This window comes from Drosophila arizonae, chromosome X (genome assembly GCF_054131065.1).
Source record: "Drosophila arizonae isolate 15081-1271.41 chromosome X, UAZ_ARI_1.0, whole genome shotgun sequence".
In the NCBI taxonomy this organism is placed as follows: domain Eukaryota; kingdom Metazoa; phylum Arthropoda; class Insecta; order Diptera; family Drosophilidae; genus Drosophila; species Drosophila arizonae.
The window spans coordinates 32,533,770-32,552,918 of record NC_142927.1 but is presented as its reverse complement, the minus strand read 5'-3'; the positions used below and the strand labels follow the sequence as shown (position 1 = coordinate 32,552,918).

At 40.3% G+C, this 19,149-nt stretch overlaps 1 protein-coding gene and 1 pseudogene across 13 annotated transcripts in view; both read right to left on the bottom strand.

Annotated features, from left to right (window-relative positions):
- Positions 1 to 19,149, bottom strand: part of dpr8 (defective proboscis extension response 8) — a 306,666-nt gene that overhangs the window by 113,284 nt on the left and 174,233 nt on the right. The window lies entirely within an intron of this gene.
- On the bottom strand, positions 13,533 to 18,764 carry LOC149268192 (uncharacterized; annotated as a pseudogene).

The following is a 19,149-nucleotide window of genomic DNA, read 5'->3' as shown; positions in this document are numbered from 1 at the left end:
AAGCTATTGACAAAAACGAGAGTCAATTTTAATTTAAAAAAGCCTATACAAAGTACACGATATAATTTCAAATAGTAACACCAACCCGATGGGGGTATTTTATTTGCCAGTCCGGCCGGCTATGCCCACGTCTCACAGCCAAATATGGTCAGTGATACTATTGAAGCTATGAAAAGAAAGTGTTAGTAAGAAACTAAAAAAAATAAAATATTAAAATGTTGGTTATTAACAATATCTAGCATAATTAAAATAATTCTTAAAATAATAATAAAAATTAAAAAATAATAATAATAATAATATAAAAAAAAAAATAAATAAATAAAAGTTAAAAAAAAAAAAACAATAAAAAAAAGAAAAAAAAAAAGAAAATAAGAAGAGATAAAGTATAGAAAAAGAAAAAGGACGGTAATAAAAGAAGTTGCAAGAAAAGTTAATAAAAAGAATAAGAAATAATAACAAGTAAGAAAGCTCTAGTCGAGACTGCTCGACTACGAGATCCCCTGAACCCTTGGAGCAATAGATATTTCAATAACTTTTCGCGTCTTTCAGCTTACACAAGAAACACGCACACACACACGCACGTACGCACACACAGGCATACATACACACACACGCATACAGACACACACACACGCATACACACACAAACGCATACACACACACACATACACACACACATACACAAACACATACACACACATACACAAACATTTACATACATATACACACACAAGCATAAACACGCATGGGCGGCAGTGAGCGCTTACTATGAGAACTTAATTGTTTAATAACTTTTTTGTGGACGTACGATCTTCATGAAACTTTTAGATTATGATTATAACATGGATATGCATGTAATTGCCAAAGCACAAGTCTCTAGTATTTGAAATACGCTTTTTACAAAAGTGAGGGTGACGGGGTGAATTTAAGGGTGGGGGGTAAATTTTAACAAAAACCGAAATTGTATAAATTGCATATAAGCATACATTAAAAATTTGGAGACTCTAGCAATAAGGGTGTAGAAGATATAATTTTATAACTGGTTTTCGATAAGGTTTTTTATCGATAAAAAAAGATCGGGATGAGTTATCGATTTTTAATGATAAACTTGATATGCGCGCTGTAATTACGGACATTTAAAAAAAAATTTGAAGTCTCTAGCTCTTATATCTTCTGAAATCGACGCGTTCATACATACTGACGGACGGACGGACGGACGGACGGACGGACGGACGGACAGACAGACGGACAGGGCCAAATCGACTCAGCTCGTCGCCCTGATCAAGAATATATATACTTTGTGGGGTCTGCCACGCCTCCTTCTGCCTGTTACATACTTTTAACAAAACCATTATACCCTGATTTCCCATTTTCAATGGGTTCAGGGTATAAAAACGTGATAATATTTATTAAAATTAACACAAAGAACATGAAACGCACTGTGCAAAGAATAATCCCTAGTGCACACAGGTAAATGAAGCGGACGATAGTGTCTAGTTGCTCGGGACGGAACCAAAAAATTTAGACGACCCAACAAAGAGGACGAATCAATATCACCACTAATCAATTTATGCAGAAAAACAATTCCTAAAATTGTTCTGCGATTGGTTAGCGATGGAAGATCAAATAGCTGGAGCCTACTATGATAAGACGGTAATCGTAAATTACTGTCCCATCTAAGGTCTCTTAAGGCAAAGAGAAGAAACTGTTTTTGGACCGATTCGATACGATCCTGATACAGTTTATGTTGCGGAGACCATACGACAGAGCAATACTCAAGAATAGGACGCACAAGCGAAGTAAATAAGCGCTTGGTAATAAAAGGATCTTTAAATTCCTTAGACCAACGTTTAATAAAGCCAAGCACACTTTTGGCTTCATTAATGATGGTAGAAATATGAAGATTAAAGTTAAGTTTACAGTCAAAGAACACACCAAGATCTTTGACTGTAAAGATGCGTCGTAAGGAAATATTGCTAATTTTATAATCAACAATTAGAGGAACGGTACGACTGAAGGTCATTGTCATACACTTTGAGCAATTTAGGTCAAGCTGGTTTGCCACACACCAAAGTTGAAATGCATTTAGGTCATCTTGAAGGTGAAGATGTCCATTTGCCCTGGAGTATGGAAGGCAAAGTTTTACATCATCAGCATACATAAATATAGTGGAGTACGAGATACAACTAGGAAGGTCGTTTATAAAAAGGGAAAAGAGCAATGGGCCCAAATGGCTACCCTGAGGTACACCAGACGAAACAAAGATAAGTTTAGACATAGCTGTTCTCAGCAAGACTCTTTGGGTTCTACCCGTTAAATAGGATGAAATCCAAGAGACAAGACTGGGTGAAAATCCTAAGCGTTCAAGCTTAAGAATTAGTATGTGATGATGTACTGAGTCAAATGCTTTACTGAAGTCCGTATAAATAACATCGGTTTGCATTTTTTTGGAAAAGCTGTCATTAACAAGCGAAGTGAACTCAAGTAAATTAGAGGACGTAGATCGATTTTGAACAAAACCATGTTGAGATGGTTGAATAATCGATTTGCAAAAATGCTGCAAGGCCGATGTTATGATTTTCTCAAATAACTTCGGAATAGCAGATAATTTCGCGATGCCTCTATAATTGGAAATATCAGATCTTCCACCTTTTTTTACCCTGAACCCATTTTCAATGGGAAATCAGGGTATAATGGTTTTGTTGAAATGTATGTAACAGGGAGAAGGAGGCGTGGCAGACCCCACAAAGTATATATATTCTTGATCAGGATGACGAGCTGAGTTGATTTGGCCCTGTCCGTCTGTCCGTCTGTCCGTATGTATGAACGCGTCGATTTCAGAAGATATAAGAGCTAGAGACTTCAAATTTTTTTTTTTAAAATGTCCGTAATTACAGCGCGCATATCAAGTTTATCATTAAAATTCGATAACTCATCCCGATCTTTTTTTATCGATAAAAAACCTTATCGAAAACCAGTTATAAAATTATATCTTCTACACCTTTATTGCTAGAGTCTCCAAATTTTTAATGTATGCTTATATGCAATTTATACAATTTCGGTTTTTGTTAAAATTTACCCCCCACCCTTAAATTCACCCCCTCACCCTCACTTTTGTAAAAAGCGTATTTCAAATACTAGAGACTTGTGCTTTGACAATTACATGCATATCCATGTTATAATCATAAGTTTCATGAAGATCGTACGTCCATAAAAAAAGTTATTAAAGAATTAAGTTCTCGTAGTAAGCGCTCACTGCCGCCCATGCGTGTTTATGCTTGTGTGTGTATATGTATGTAATTGTTTGTGTATGTGTCTGTATGTGTTTGTGTATGTGTGTGTGTATGTGTGTGTGTGTGTATGCGTTTGTGTTTTTTTTTTCTTTTTTTTTTTTTATATTCATTTATTGACAAAATTATACAAATTGCAAGTTGCGTTTGTGTGTGTATGCGTGTGTGTGTGTATGTGTGTCTGTATGCGTGTGTGTATGCCTGTGTGCGTACGTGCGTGTGTATGTGCGTGTTTCTTGTGTAAGCTGAAAGACGCGAAAAGTTATTGAAATATCTATTGCTCCAAGGGTTCAGGGGATCTCGTAGTCGAGCAGTCTCGACTAGAGCTTTCTTACTTGTTTATATAAGGGAATGATAAAAGATTCTTTCCAAATTGAAGGGAACACAGAAGTATCCAAGGACAAGTTAAGCAATTTTAGTAATTGTGACTGAAGAGAAACACTGCACTCTTTAATCACACAACTAGGAATATTATCAGCACCAGGAGAGAAAGATGATTTCAATGTCCTAATGGCTGCAGCCAGAGAGGATGCAGTAACTTTGGGAGTATTTATAGATCCATATTCAGGAAGAGAATAAGGATATGAGTTGCTGTACAGATCAGGAGAAGAATAAGTGGATTGAAAAAAATCAGCAAATAGATCAGAGGAATCCTGATCATTGCATATTTTTTCACCTCCAAGGACAAATGAGGACGGCAAACCAGAGGATTTACGCTTCGAGTTGACAAATGAGAAACATTGTTTGGGATCACGAGTAAACTGACGTTTGCAACGTGTAAGATAATTCTCATAACAGCTAGAATTTAAAAGATTGAAGTTTGACTTGGCAATGGAATATTTGGACCAGTCAATACTTGAACCAGACTTTTTGTAATTTTTAAAACATTTAGTTTTAATGTTTCTCAAGTTCGAAAGAGTTTTGGTGAACCAAGGTGGCTTATTTGAAACTGACGAAATACGGCGGAGAGGGACACAAACATCCAGAATAGAGTTTAAGGTAGAATAAAAAAACGATGCTGCTAAATTAATATCAAACGATTCATATAAAATAGTCCAGTCTGTTGAATTAATTAGTTCGTTAAACAAAACGAAATTGCATTTACGATAACAGCGACTAAGTTTAGAAGGCATTGGTGTAGTAGAGGGAGGATTATCGATAGTTAATAAAACCTCTAAAGTGGGGTGATATATATCCTCAGGTAAGGAGAAAGGAGTTGATCTCGCGACATTAATGAGCGAATCATGATTAACAAACACAAGATCAAGAGTGCGATTAAGATGGTTTGAAATAGAGTTCATCTGAAACATAGACAGGTTAAACAATTCATCAAAAAGATAGTGATCAATTGTCGGAATAAAGTAATTTGCATTACAAGTTGAAGACCAAGAAGTTTTCGGAATATTAAAATCACCCAACACAAGAAGACAATCTCTATCATTTACATGTTCATTAACTTGTTTAATACAATTTATGTGGTGAGCATAAACTTGTACATCAGAAGAGGGAGGGATATAAGAACATGTGATGTATAATGAGCACGATGGGAGATTTAATTTAACCGCTATAATCTCCACATCATGAAGGGACGAAAAGGTAAACAATTCAGAGTGAATAATGGACTTAACCGCAATTAACACCCCACCACCTCTGCGCGACGAACGGTCGAGTCGATAAATAGTGAAATTACTTGAAAGAATTTCACTATTATGAATATTACTACTTAGCCATGTTTCAGTGAAAGCGATAATATCATATTGTACACTGAAACTATGCAAGAAAAGACTTTTAAGTTTTGAGTTTAAGCCACGTACATTTTGATAAATCAGGGACAGCTGAGAAGAGGTTTGTAAGTAATTTAGTTTTTTGGTACAACGTTTGATGAAGATTGCACCGAAGGTAAATTTACTGAAATGGGCATCGATCTGTTACGATTTTTGGGTTTAAATTCATGAACAACTACATGAGGTGGCCAGAAATTAGGATCACAAAGGGTTTTAAAGTATTCTACAGGCACATTGATTTTGAACGAAGCAATTTCACGCGGTGTCGCAAAACTAAACTTCGATATAAAAACATTAGCCGGAATCTTATTTGAGATAAAAGCCGATACTGCCTCAATGGTAGTGTCAGATGAAAGCCTAGATAAGAAAACTTGCTTTCTAGGAGAGACAACAGATAAGGTAATGCTCTGAGAGGCTGACTTATTGTCACTCTTTGTTTGAGCAACAATAGAAGTACCATCCAAATTTGGGACAGGGGCTTGAGTTTCAATAGAAGCCTCAATAGGAGAAACAGATATGGGACAAGGTGAAGGAGGGTCTAGAGAATTGGGAGCCGACGACAAAACAGAAGCACAAGGTGAGGGAGGAGCAAGCGAATTAGGTGACGGTACTATTACAGAAGGAGTTACCGACAACAAAGGAGTATCCAATTGAGAGAGAGGACTTTCAAAGCCGTACTGATTTAAGATTTCCTCAGCAGCAGCCATGTCACTGGTCAACTGCATAGAAATCTTCTTCAGTTTTAAAAATTGAGCCCTCACAGCACTATACATTTTAGAAAAGTTTATTTGTTTTTCCAAGCAAATCGGACAAGACCAGCGTATGCCTCCACTACCAGCTTTAGAAGTAGACATAATCTTGTCATATTCACGCCCAGTAAGACCTGCACACTTAGTATGCATCATGTTATCACACAGCCAGCAACTTATAAATTGCGCTTGTGCAGAATCGACTGTTTGCCTGAAAGTGCAAGCTTTTTTGCAGCAACTCATATTGGCAATAGATAGATAGATCACAAAATTACTGAATGTAAACAGAAATGTAAAAACCAAGAGAGGTATAAATGTGTTGAGAGCGAGTCCAACAACAAACAGCCATTACAGAGCGCAACGAAAATATATGTTGAGAGAGCGAGTCAACAACAAAAACAGCCGTTACAGAGCAGATCAAAAGTCCTCAGCGAGAGAGTATACTTGCACACCACAAAAATCAAAGATTCAAGAGAGGCAAATACAACAACCGTAGATAGTGAGAGCAACTTATGTACACACTCACACAAACTTAGAAAGAGTGAACTGGGGAGAGCGCCAACAAATAGAAACACTAAAGCAGAAATGCAAATAATGAAACTAATGAACCGACACTGCATACAAAGCTTCACAAATTAAAAAAGCAAATTATTAAAAACACAGTGAACAACGGATCAAACCTTGCACAGGAAAATATAGATATTTGCTATATACAACCGAACCGCAATTATGTGAAATTTAATAAGAATAATTAACTAAGAAAACAAGAATAATTGAAGAGCACAATAGTAAACACGTCTGTTAACTCTCACTGAGAACTCTCTCTCCCTTTTGCAACAAAATATTAAATATTAAGTTTTTCTCTTATTTTTCATTAAAGTTTTCTTTTGTCCGATTTGGCGTTGAAGCTCAAAATCGGACTTGTTGTTCGTTTTTTAAAATAAAAAAAATGTTGCCATTTGAAATTAAAAAAATTTTTTTTGTTTTAGGGGGCTAATACATAATAGATTTGAGAAAAAAATATGAAAACGGTAAAAAGTTAACTTACTGCTAAAGAAAATACTTATTGAAATAAATAAATAGTCTTGTCCGATTTGGCGTTGGAGCCACTGTACATATGTATGTATTTGCGTATATGTATTTGAGGGCTATTTAAGAAGAAACAAATTTAAACTTATAAAATTATTCGACTAAGAAAATGAAAAGTATTAAGTGCCATTCAGTCAAGCTCGCACCTTCCCAATAAAATATCTATTTTATAAAAAACGAAATATGTATGAAAAAATAAAAAAAATAACACAGTAAAGGTTCGAATCTCCTCTACTCTAACATTACTTGCGTCGCCCTTAGCACCCGCGCCACTGCTTTTCTCGAGCAATCAGTTGCTAAAATAGAATAGCTTAATAAGAGAGCGTCATCAGACAAAACTACAGTAACAGCTAGAAAGTCCAGAAATCAATCGAAATTCAAAAAATGTGAGAAAAGGCGCGCTTCGGTCTGTACGCATAGAATAGACGATGAGTGTGTGCACAAGCATAGGAAAATCGCGCTGATCTGCTGTTAGCTTGAAGCCGGTATCCAATGTATGGATATAAATATATAATAAAAATCAAAATTGTATAAATTATATATGTATGTAATTTGAATGCAATAGCTATCGATGATTTTCCAATTTTAATGGCATCATGCCGTGTTTTTTGGTGCGCACTAGACTTGAAAATTGCACTATATACTCTGGTTGACAGCGTTTGGGCTGTGAATGAGTCTTCTGCAATCGGTATCGCCCGACTGCAACGTTCTTACTTGTTATACTTATTCACGAAAGTGAATAATTATACTCATAAACGAAAGTGAATAAGTATATTGGTTTTGTACAATGTCCGTCTTGCTGTCCGTCCGTCCGTTTCGGCGCTATTGAAGCTAGAGACTTGAAATTTGGAGCACATACTCGTGACTCGTGTATATCTCCGATTTATAAAGTGTTAAAATTTTCCCGATCCGCCCACTAGGGGCGCGGCAAATCGGAAAATGCATTTTCTGATATGCCAGAAATAATATTCGTTGAAGAGCTAGAATGCTGAAATTTGGTATGTAGATCGCCGTCGTCCACCTAAGATCACGAGCTATGGCGGATATATCCACACCCATTGGGGGCGTGGCAAATCAGATAAAACTCTATCTCCAAGAGTTTTACAGCTAGAGCGCTGAAAATTTGCACGTCAGCTAATGCTATGATTCTATAAAGTCTAAAGACTTTATAAGACTATAAGTCTAAGCCCATTAGGGCCGTGGCAAATCGGACCTGAAGATATAGTGATTTTTTAAATTCTGCTATATTTTGGACACCTCAAATTTTGTATATATACTCGGGCTGATCACCCAAAACCAAAAAGTTTTGTCGGATATATGTCCGCGCAAAAACGGAAAACCGCAAACGTTTATATCTCCTACAGTTTGAGAGCTAGAAGCTTCAAATTTAGATAGTTAAGTTACCTCCTCTATCGATGACCCAAAAATAATTTTTACGCCTCTATAATTTTCACATTTTTTGAGGGTAAGCAGTCAAACTTTGCAGTTAGGGTACCGTTATTACGTTCTAAGAACTGACCAAAAATGAGGTGTCTACGCGCAGTAGGGGCGTGACATATCGGAAATACAGTATTAGAGCGAAACTTAACTACTAAATTGTGGATGGGGTGTGAATAAGTATTCCGCAATCGGTAACGCTCGACTGCAACGTTCTTACTTGTTTTTATTTTATTTTATATTATTTTTACTTAGTCCATTTTTGATTTCACTTGCTCTTATACCGGCCTCGGCCCACTGTCCATTCTCACGATAAAATATTCGCTTAATGTCATATGCGCATATTTACATACATACGCGCCCCCGCGTGTACGTGCATGTATACATGTGTAAGCTGAAAGACGCGAAAAATTATTGAATAGCTATTTCAATAATTTTTCGCGTCTTTCAGCTTACACAAGAAACACGCACACACACACACACACACACACACACACACATACACACATACACACACAGGAGTTCGAGTTGCGTTTTCGTGGAGTACGGTCGACGTCATCGTGATCCATGATGGACAATAGCTTGATCTGTGTTTTTCCCTGTGAAAGTGGAAAGAACTGTAGACAACGTGGTTGCTGTGGGCGCGACGCACCCAGCGACGGCAAAAAATCTATTAAAAACTTACTTCGCGGCGGTCTCGCGGAGTACCCCAGTGGTACAATCCGGTGGTGCAAGAGAGGGGGGCAATAGCGTCACTGTTTTTGGCGTCAGGGCTTTCCTCTTTCCCTTTCTTTTTTTAAGCGCGAAAAGATTTGTCACATTAGGCGTCACATTTGTGCAAATAATAAAAAATCAGGTGCATTCACTCTAACAGCTGTTAGTAGTGCTGGAAATTGCAGCGGACAATCAGCTGCTCACTAACTTTGGTGAGTTGCTAAGTCTCAGCAAAGACAGCAACCTAGCTGCTGGTGTGAGGTAGCAGGTATTAAAAGTAGTGCATACTTTCGGGCTCTCGCTGTAGTTAGATTGAGTTTAAGTTTACTGCGGTCTCTAAACTCAAATTATATTAGTAGGCAGCGCCCACTACAGGTTTTACGCCGTGATAGTCGGAGCAATAAGGAGGCCATGATGGAGGAGGAGCTGCAAGCTTTCGCGCGCCGTTCCTCGTTGCAGCGATCGCCGCAGCAACAACAGAGGGCGTTGCCGCAGCCGTCGACTTGTAATCAGTCTCCAGCGGCTGAGCGCCAGGCACCCAAGTCTATAAAAGAAGCGTTAGCTCAAATAAGAGTTACGCTAGAGGGTTTGTCTGCCCTATTTGGGGGGCAGCGGCATATAAATGCACTAATGAGAGAGGAGTTGGCTAGGCTGGTCAGTCTCCACAAGACGGCCGAAGCGATCTGCACCCGACCGGTCAAAGACTACGAGATGCAGACCACGCTGGTCAAGAAAGTAGCTGAGAAGGCTAAAACAGCGAGCCCAAGCGGTCGAGGGAAGTTGCCACTGAGCAGAGAAAAACTCCCTCGAAAAAGCCGAGGCACAATAAAAGCGCAGCAAACCCAATAGAGCCAATGGCTCTACTGGCTGCAGCCGATAAAACCAACCAGGCAGGTCGACAGACGAGTTCGAACAGCTGGACGGTTGTTAAGGGACGCAAGCCGCTGCAAAAACGTTCCAGAAGTGACGCCATCGCGGTTTCAGGTGTAGGTGGTTGCAGCTATGCGGACATGCTTCGCGTAGTCAAGAGCGACCCAAATTTAAAGCATTTGAGCGGCGACGTCCAAGGTATTAGGAAGACTGCTAAGGGGGACCTTTTGTTGCAACTGAGTAGGAAGCCGGAGCATAGCGCTGAGTCTCTGCACGAAGCTGTAGGCAAAGCCTTGGATGACCGAGCGGTAGTTAAAACACTTACCGAATCGGCTCAAATTGAGATTCGTGGCCTAGATGAGTTAGCAAGCAAAGAGGAGATTTTGGAGGCAATTATGGTGGAGGCTATCAAATCGCTTCGGCCAGCTTTTGGTGGACAGCAAAGAGCTACGGTTGCTCTTCCAATTGGGAAAGCTAAAACTCTGCTCGAGCTGTCCAAAATTAGAATAGGATGGGTAGTATGCCGTATCCGAGCCGTGGAACAGCCTAAACGCTGTTTCAAGTGCCTCGATTACGGTCATATGGCAGCAAACTGTCGCAGCGACTGTGACCTAAAGGGCGCCTGTTTCAGGTGTGGAGAGATGGGTCACAGTGCAAAAGCATGCACCAAGCCACCAAAATGTAGCCTCTGTATCCGGAAAGGTGAAAAGCAGACGGACCATTCAGCAGGCAGCTTCAAGTGCCCATCCTACCGTGAAGCTGCTCGTAAACTGAAATGTTAAGGTTCTTGCAGCTTAACTTTAATCATTGTATTGCTGCCCAAGATCTTCTAGAGCAGACCATTAGGGAAAATGTATAGACGTAGCTTTTCTCAGTGAGCCTCACCACTGTAGAACCAGCTGCCCTAGGACATGGTCAACAGACGTTAATGGCAAAGCTGCGTTGTGGGTATGCGGCAACTCAACGAACGTACTTTCGAATGTTAAGTCATTCAATGGGTTCGTACGCGGCCGATATGGTTACTTATGGCTTTACAGTTGCTATCTGGCCCCCAGCATGCAGCTCAGTGAATTCACGACGGTGCTCGACGAGCTTGCCGAGGATGCTAGGGATCGGAAGGCCATTATAGCTGGAGATTTTAACTGCTGGGCGTTAGAATGGGGTAGCCTCACAACAAACGCCAGAGGTCGTATCCTACTGGAGATCTTCGCGACACTAGATGTTGCACTGCTCAACACTGGCCACGAGTACACCTTCAGTCGGGCGGGATACGGATCTGTTATCGACATTACTTTTGTCACTTCATCCCTCTTTCGGGGAGCAACATGGAGCCATTGCGATAGCTATACGGGCAGCGATCATACGGCACTTCTATTCACAATAGGTGAGCCACCTGCCAGGGCGTCAACCTTGTGGAGGGAGTCGTATCGGCTAGATACTTTTGACCCCGCGGTCTTTTCAGAGGCCATTCAGTCTCTGGGCACAATCGGTAATGCTGAGGCCAGAGCATGCCAAATGGTAGCCCAAATACAGTGTGCCTGCAATAGCAGCATGTTACGCCGCAAACAGTTCACGCGACAACAAGAGCCTACGTATTGGTGGAATGCACAAATAGATGACATTCGTCGCAAATGCATCCAGGCGAGAAGAAGCTACCAACGGGCTCGCGGTAGGTCTACGTTTTTTGAGAAACAATCAGCTTACCAGGCAGCTAGAAGACAGCTGAAGAAGGCCATTCGGGCAAGCAAAAGAGAATGCTTTTTAGAGTTGTGTACATAGTATGCATACATATTGAATATCCATTGTAACAAGAGTACTTAAAGAGTACACACTGTAACACTTTGTTGCTAAGTTTATGTAAACAGAAACCAGGTCTTTAACCCGTGGCGAGAGCATAAATACACATATAACATATACATAAATAATATATAAGAAATATACATAACTGTCTCTCTGCTGCCCAAACCTTATGCATCGCAGCAACGAGACTTAGGCTTATTTAGAACCTAAGTAGAATGTTTAAGGTCAGAAACAATCGAGCATTGGAAGCGGCAACACTGCTGCCTCCAGAAAATAAACTAAATACAAACCTAAAAACCACTTTTACAATTGCCTCACTTTACATGGCGACCGTGACAAGTGTCACTTTCGTGCCTGTTTAATATATTGTGTTAAAAACCAAAAAGACTAAAATAAGTGTGTTCTGCCCGTTGGTATTGGAAGTGCCGCTGTTGCTGCACCCGCAACAAAGAAGTAAGAGGCCAAGTCTGAAGATAACGCCATGGGCTTCGCTCTCTTCGAATAAACCAACCTACTTCAACATTCGTATGTACTAAGCGTACGAAAACAACAACAACAAGAATGAGCAAAAGCAACAGCGGCCACGCAGCAGCAACTGCGATCGGTCAAAATATATAAAAAGGATGAAAAAAAGCCTGTGCGATGACCAGCACCGGCAACGCCTGTGCTCATAGGCCCCGGACAACAGCAGCAGCAACAAAAGACAGCAGCAGCAGCAACAAAAGACAGCAGCAGCAACGAAAGACAGCAGCAGCAGCAACAAACTAGGGACCGACAGCGTTACAAAGAACGCCCACCAACAAATTTTTTTTTTACTAAATTTAAAAATGCACTGCGCTGCATAAAAATTAATCATAATATATAATTGTTAAAATTGAGCGGAAACATTTCTGCCCGATTAGAAGTATAGCCTGTAACGCTATACGACCGAATAGGTAGAAACCTGTAAAATTTTATTAATGAACAACAACAGAATAAGTAAATCTGTTGAAAATTTATGTAACGTACAAACAATTTGACAATATACATACAAAATCCAAAAAAATGGGTTTAGTAGATTTAAAATCTGTAGACTCTACAGCAAATGTAATAAATAAAGTAGAAACAAATAATATAGATTTACAATTGATTAAGATATTATTAATAATAATTGTCGTAATAATGAGCGCAAATTGTATTCACAAATTATACAAATTACATAACAAATGTTTAAAGAAAAAATATATGAGCCAAGCAAATGACTTGGACAAAATATAAATATATAAAATAAAAACAAAAAAAACAAGTAAGAACGTTGCAGTCGGGCGATACCGATTGCAGAAGACTCATTCACAGCCCAAACGCTGTCAACCAGAGTATATAGTGCAATTTTCAAGTCTAGTGCGCAACAAAAAACAGGGCATGATCCCATTTAAAATGGGAAAATCATCGATAGCTATTGCTATGATCATTGCATAATTGCATTCAAATTACATGCATATGTATATAATTTATACAATTTTGACTTTTAATAATATACATGTATTTATATCCATATATTGGATACCGGCTTCAAGCTAGCAGCAGATCAGCGCGATTTTACTATACATGTGCACACACTCATCGTCTATTCTATGCGTACAGACAGAAGCGCGCCTTTTCTCACATTCTTAGAATTTCGATTGATTTCTGGACTTTCTAGCCGTTACTGTAGTTTTGTCTGATGACGCTCTCTTATTAAGCTATTCTATTTTAGCAGCTGAGTGCTCGAGCAAAGCAATGGCGCGGGTGCTAAGGGCGACGCAAGTAACGTTAGAGTAGGGAGGTTCGAACCTCTACTATGTTTTTTTTTTTTTTTTTCATACATTTTTCGTTTTTTATAAAATAGATATTTTATTGGGAAGGTGCGAGCTTGACTGAATGGCACTTAATACTTTTCATTTTCTTAGTCGAATAATTTTATAAGTTTAAATTTGTTTCTTCTTAAATAGCCCTCAAATACATATATGCAAATACATACATATGTATATATGTAAGTCTGCACGCATAGCATCAAGCATTCCAGCCTTATACACGCGCTCATTTGTATGTGTGTATGTATGCACACATAAATGCGTACTCTAGCATATTCTAAGAATCTCGTTGCGATTGATTTGTCTTTGCATTGTTTTTGAATTTCCAGCCACCACTCTGGCTTTTCTTTGCTATGTGGCGTCATAACAATAATGTGATTTCGTTTTAACTTCTATTGATCGAAACGACGCGGTGGTGCTGTAGGCTGAAGCGCCGACGACCATTACTTTAGCTATTTTGACAAACATGCTGTTTGGGTTGGGTGCGAGTTCAAATCCCGCGGAAAACACTTTTTTGTAAATTGCAAATTTTTGTTATTTTAGCTTCTTTTAAATTTTTTTAAATTCATAAAAATGTTTCCTTTTGTATTATGAATATCTATTAAGCTTATTTATATGTACAAATGCATAAATAGATGGCTGACGCATATAAATTGTTGAAGGTTTTTTTTAAATGAAACACGGTATATGTAGGCGCAACGCAAAAAGTTTATTTAACACAATATTCAGTAACAAGTACACTTCTTCACGTACCGCGACGATTTGAACTTAACTAACCGAGCCGACACACTGACATTGATCTTACACAATGAACTTACTGAATGAACTTTGGCTCGACTTACAGCACGCTTATATACCTACTTCTACTGCATATCGAATGTTCTGGATGTCTCCTTATGCTTCTATGTTTGCGTCTATTTCATAATCCAGAACATTCGGTTTCTTATTCTAGAGACAAATGTGCGATCAGCCGACGACTGTGTTTACCGTTAGGTCAAATGCTTACTTGATGATGAGTTTTTCGAGATCAATCCTCAACACCCTCCCTAAAACTCAACATCTCCTTCATATTGTGACTCATGGGCCTAGAAACCCAAATCGGCAATCACCGCATCCAGTTCATCCTGCAGATTGGTAGCTCTGGAGCGCACCTGTGAATTTGGTCCTGCAAATTATCCACGTTCGCCTGCAGCAGCACATTGCACTTCTTCATTGCTGCAAAGCGACTCTCGTTCTTCTTCACGCGCGGCTCCAAGTTGCTCTTCTTGGCGGAATTGGGAGCATCTTCTGCCTCGGATTCACTGTCCGGTTCTGCTTCGCTCTCCTCTGATTCGGATTCTTCTGACTCCTCCTCGGACTCTTCCTCTTCCTCCTCCTGTTCCTCTTCGGCTGCCTCCTCTTCTTCTTTGTCCTCGGCATCGATCTCGTCCTCGTCCAGCTTCATCGATGCGGCCATCTTTTGCACCTCTTTCTCCAGTTTCTTGAACTTTTTGTTCTCCTCTTTGAGTATAACATGATTCTTCTTCATGGCTTGCTTCAGCGCATCCTTCTCCTTCTTGGCCGCCTCCTCCTTGACCTTCAGTTTGGTTAGCTTGCTGCGTAGCACCTTCACCTCCTTGCCCATTCGTCGCTCGCGTCGCTCAGTCTTCTTCTCCTCCGGCTCATCGGGATCGCTCTCGCTCAACTCCAGCTCCAGTTCGGGTGAGCTGTCGCGTCCCAAAAGTGGATCGCTCAGTCTTCTCGAGCCATCAAATGTGCCGCCCTTATGATTGCTCCCCTTCTCATCGTAATAATCATCGTCCTCGTCCTCGTCGTCGTAAGCAAAGCGAAAACTAATGCGCGGTCTGTTAGTGCTTGGTGTCGTATTTGCCTGCAAAGCAGCTGCCAATTTGCGCTCGAGCAATTGTATCTGTCGCTTTTGTTCCTCGATTTCTATTTTCGCCTCGACTAGCAGTTTGCCCGTGTCGTGATAGTTCTTCTCCACCTCCTTGGAGACCTTGCGCGCGTCCTCGACTTCACGTTTCAGTGAGTTGACATATGCCTGTTCGGATGTGGGCGTGGGGTCCATGGTGGCTACAATAACATTGGAGCCATACTCCAGATTCTTTTCGCGCGACTTCTCACGCTCCAATTCCGTCTCGAGCGTACGTATTTTGGCCAAGAGCTTCTTGTTCTCACGTTCCTGCGCCTCACGGTTGCGCAGCTCCAGCGCCAGCATCTGCTTGGTGCTCTGCAAATCGTCACGCAACTTGTCGATATCGTCCAGTTCATCGGGACTCTCCTCATCGATGGACATGGTCAAGACAATGCTGGGCCTGGAGCTGCCCGCACCACTCGCCGACCCACTGTTCGCACTGTTCAGCGCATGGCTGCTGGGCGCCTCGCTCAGCATATTGACCTTGGACAGGGACTTGTGCAGCTGCTCCTCGATGGTCATCTGGCGTCCGAACTTGCGCAGACCCTCCAATATGGGCTTGCTGCGATCGTTTGTCTGCGTGGGCCTCAGTCGAACGCCGCCCTGGATTTGCTTGAGCAGTTTGTTGTGCGAGTTGTCCTTCTCTGTTTCATAGATGAATTTATCGTCCACTTTGGTCATCGATTTGCATGTCAATATGGGCTGAGATCTGTCGTTGCATGCCACGTGGGGCAGCTTCTTGCCGCTCTCCACCTCCTTCATCATCTCGGACCAGTCGGGCCGTCTGCGTGGTCGTGACTTGAGCTTCTCGAGCGTTTGCTTTTGCGTTTCGCTGAGCACCCGCTTCTCGCCGGGCGCCAATGGCGGTGGGGGCGGTGGTGGAGCCTTTGGCACCAACGAGGGCAGCGGCGGTGGCGCTGGAACGTTACCTACGCCTATCCTCTGGGGCTCCAAAAATTCTTCATAAGTAGAATACCAATCTCGACGCCTTGACATGTGATCAGAAGCTCCTGAGTCGATCACCCACACGTCATCTTCTCTGCCGTCCCTGCTCGCAATCAATCCTTTCCTCGATGATTCACCCAATTCTCCTTGATTATTTTCCGCTTGACTTCCTGCATTTCTCCTTTGGTGACAGGTGTTGCTCTTGTGGCCTTTCTTCTTGCATATATAACACCTGTAGCAGTCCTTCTTCAGATGTCCCATCATGCCGCAGTTATAGCACTTCATAATTTTCTTCTTATTTTCATGTTCTCTTTTATTTTTTCGTTGTCGGCAACTAACGCTGTTGACTCTTCAGGTACCACTTCTTGTTCTTTTGACCGCATTTCTTCTGTCATTAAACGAGTCGTCAAATTGTTCAATGTTCTTTTGCTGTCTTCGACCGAATCCCACGCACTATGAAAATAGTTAAACTTTTGAGGCAAAGATGACAGGATTCGCGACATTAACATTGTTTCAGGCACAGCACTTCCAAGATTTTTCATCTTGCTCCACAAAACTTCCAACTTTGAAATATTGTAGTCCACACTCTCACTTTCAATCCATTTGAAATCAAAAAATTGTTTCTGAATAGCCGATAAATTTTCTTCTGATTTCATATCATACACTGAGTTCAATTTTATCCACATTTCTCTTGCTGTTTTGCAGCTCACAATCAATTCCATCGGTCTTCTCTCGATAGAATGAATAATTATTTTCCTTGCAGTCTTATCAGCTTTCAAGAACCTTTTCGAGTCTCTCTCGTATGTTGCAGACTCCTGTGTCGGACACGTCAAACTACCTTCACAAACGGCAAGAACATCGTCGTCTTCTTCCAATAGCGTACGAATCATAAAACACCACAAATGCCAATTGTCTTTGTCGCGTAATCGTTCAATTCTCATATTTAATGGCTCCATTTTCATTGTCTTTATTTAGTTACAAATTTTCCACTAATTCACTTTTGTACTTGCACTCGATATCACACTACATTACACGTTTAGCACTGTCTGGGCCCATAACCTGTTGAAGGTTTTTCTTAAATGAAACACGGTATATGTAGGCGCAACGCAAAAAGTTTATTTAACACAATATTCAGTAACAAGTACACTTCTTCACGTACCGCGACGATTTGAACTTAACTAACCGAGCCCACACACTGACATTGATCTTACACAATGAACTTACTGAATGAACTTTGGCTCGACTTACAGCACGCTTATATACCTACTTCTACTGCATATCGAATGTTCTGGATGTCTCCTTATGCTTCTATGTTTGCGTCTATTTCATAATCCAGAACATTCGGTTTCTTATTCTAGAGACAAATGTGCGATCAGCCGACGACTGTGTTTACCGTTAGGTCAAATGCTTACTTGATGATGAGTTTTTCGAGATCAATCCTCAACATAAATGTCGCGATACGGGCACTGTAAATGCCGATTGCCACGCCCCTAGTGGCCGTCGACTCCTCAATTTTAGCCAGTTCTTAGAACGAGTAACCGGTTACCTAAATGCAAAATTTGAATTCTTACGCTCAAAAAATGTGAAAATTACAGGGTATTTTTCGATATGCCACGCCCCTAAAGAGGCTTAAAAATTATTTTTGGGGCATCGATAGAGGAGGCTACCAGTAACTTAACTATCCAAATTTGAAGCTTCTAGCTCTTAATATGTAGGAGATATAAACTTTTGCGGTTTGCCACGCCCCCTATGGGCGGACATATATCTACCATAGCTCGTTGGACTTGGGTGATCAACCCGCGTATATATACCAAATTTCAGATCTCTAGCATCAATAGTGCCTAAAATATAGCAGAATTCGAAAAATCACTATATCTTCAGGTCCGATTTGCCACGCCCCTAAGGGACGTAGATATATAATTTTTTCACCCATCTTCATAGAATTAAAACATTAGCTTACGTGCAAAATTTCAGCATTCTAGGTTTATAACTTTAGGAGATACAGTTTTGTCCGATTTGCCACGCCCCTAATGGGCGGAGATATATCCGCCATAGCTTGTGATCTTGGGTGGTTGGCGCGGACCTACATACCAAATTTCAGCTTTCTAGCTCTTCAACAAACATGATTTCTGGTATATCGGAAAATGCATTTTCCGATTTGCCACGCCCCTAGTGGGCGGATCGGGAAAATTTTAACACTTTATAAATCGGAGATATACACGAGTATGTGTTCCAAATTTCAAGTCTCTAGCTTCAATAGCGCCGAAATAGATTGAGTTCATACGGACAGACGGACAGACGGACGGACAGCAAGACGGACATTGCACAAAACCAATATACTCATTTCACTTTCGTGAATGAGTCTAAAAAGCGCAATATATTTAAGATGGTAACAAAGAAAAATAAATAAAATAAAAATAAATTACAAATATATATGAAATTGCTAGAATACGAAATTTTTACACTAAGTATGGCTAGACTGAGGACAATTAAAGAAATAAATAAAGTAGAGAATAATTTCATGTCCGCAAATAATGGAATGGAATGACTTATATAAAGAGCTAAAGAACATAAAAGTTGACTTTGATAAATCATATAAGTCACTCACACAAAACAGGCCGATTCAAAAAACTACAGTTAAAAAACATGTAGAAATATTAGTAAACTGCTTTAATGAAGCACGTATACTAATACATGGCCAGAGAGAGAAATTAAATCAGAATC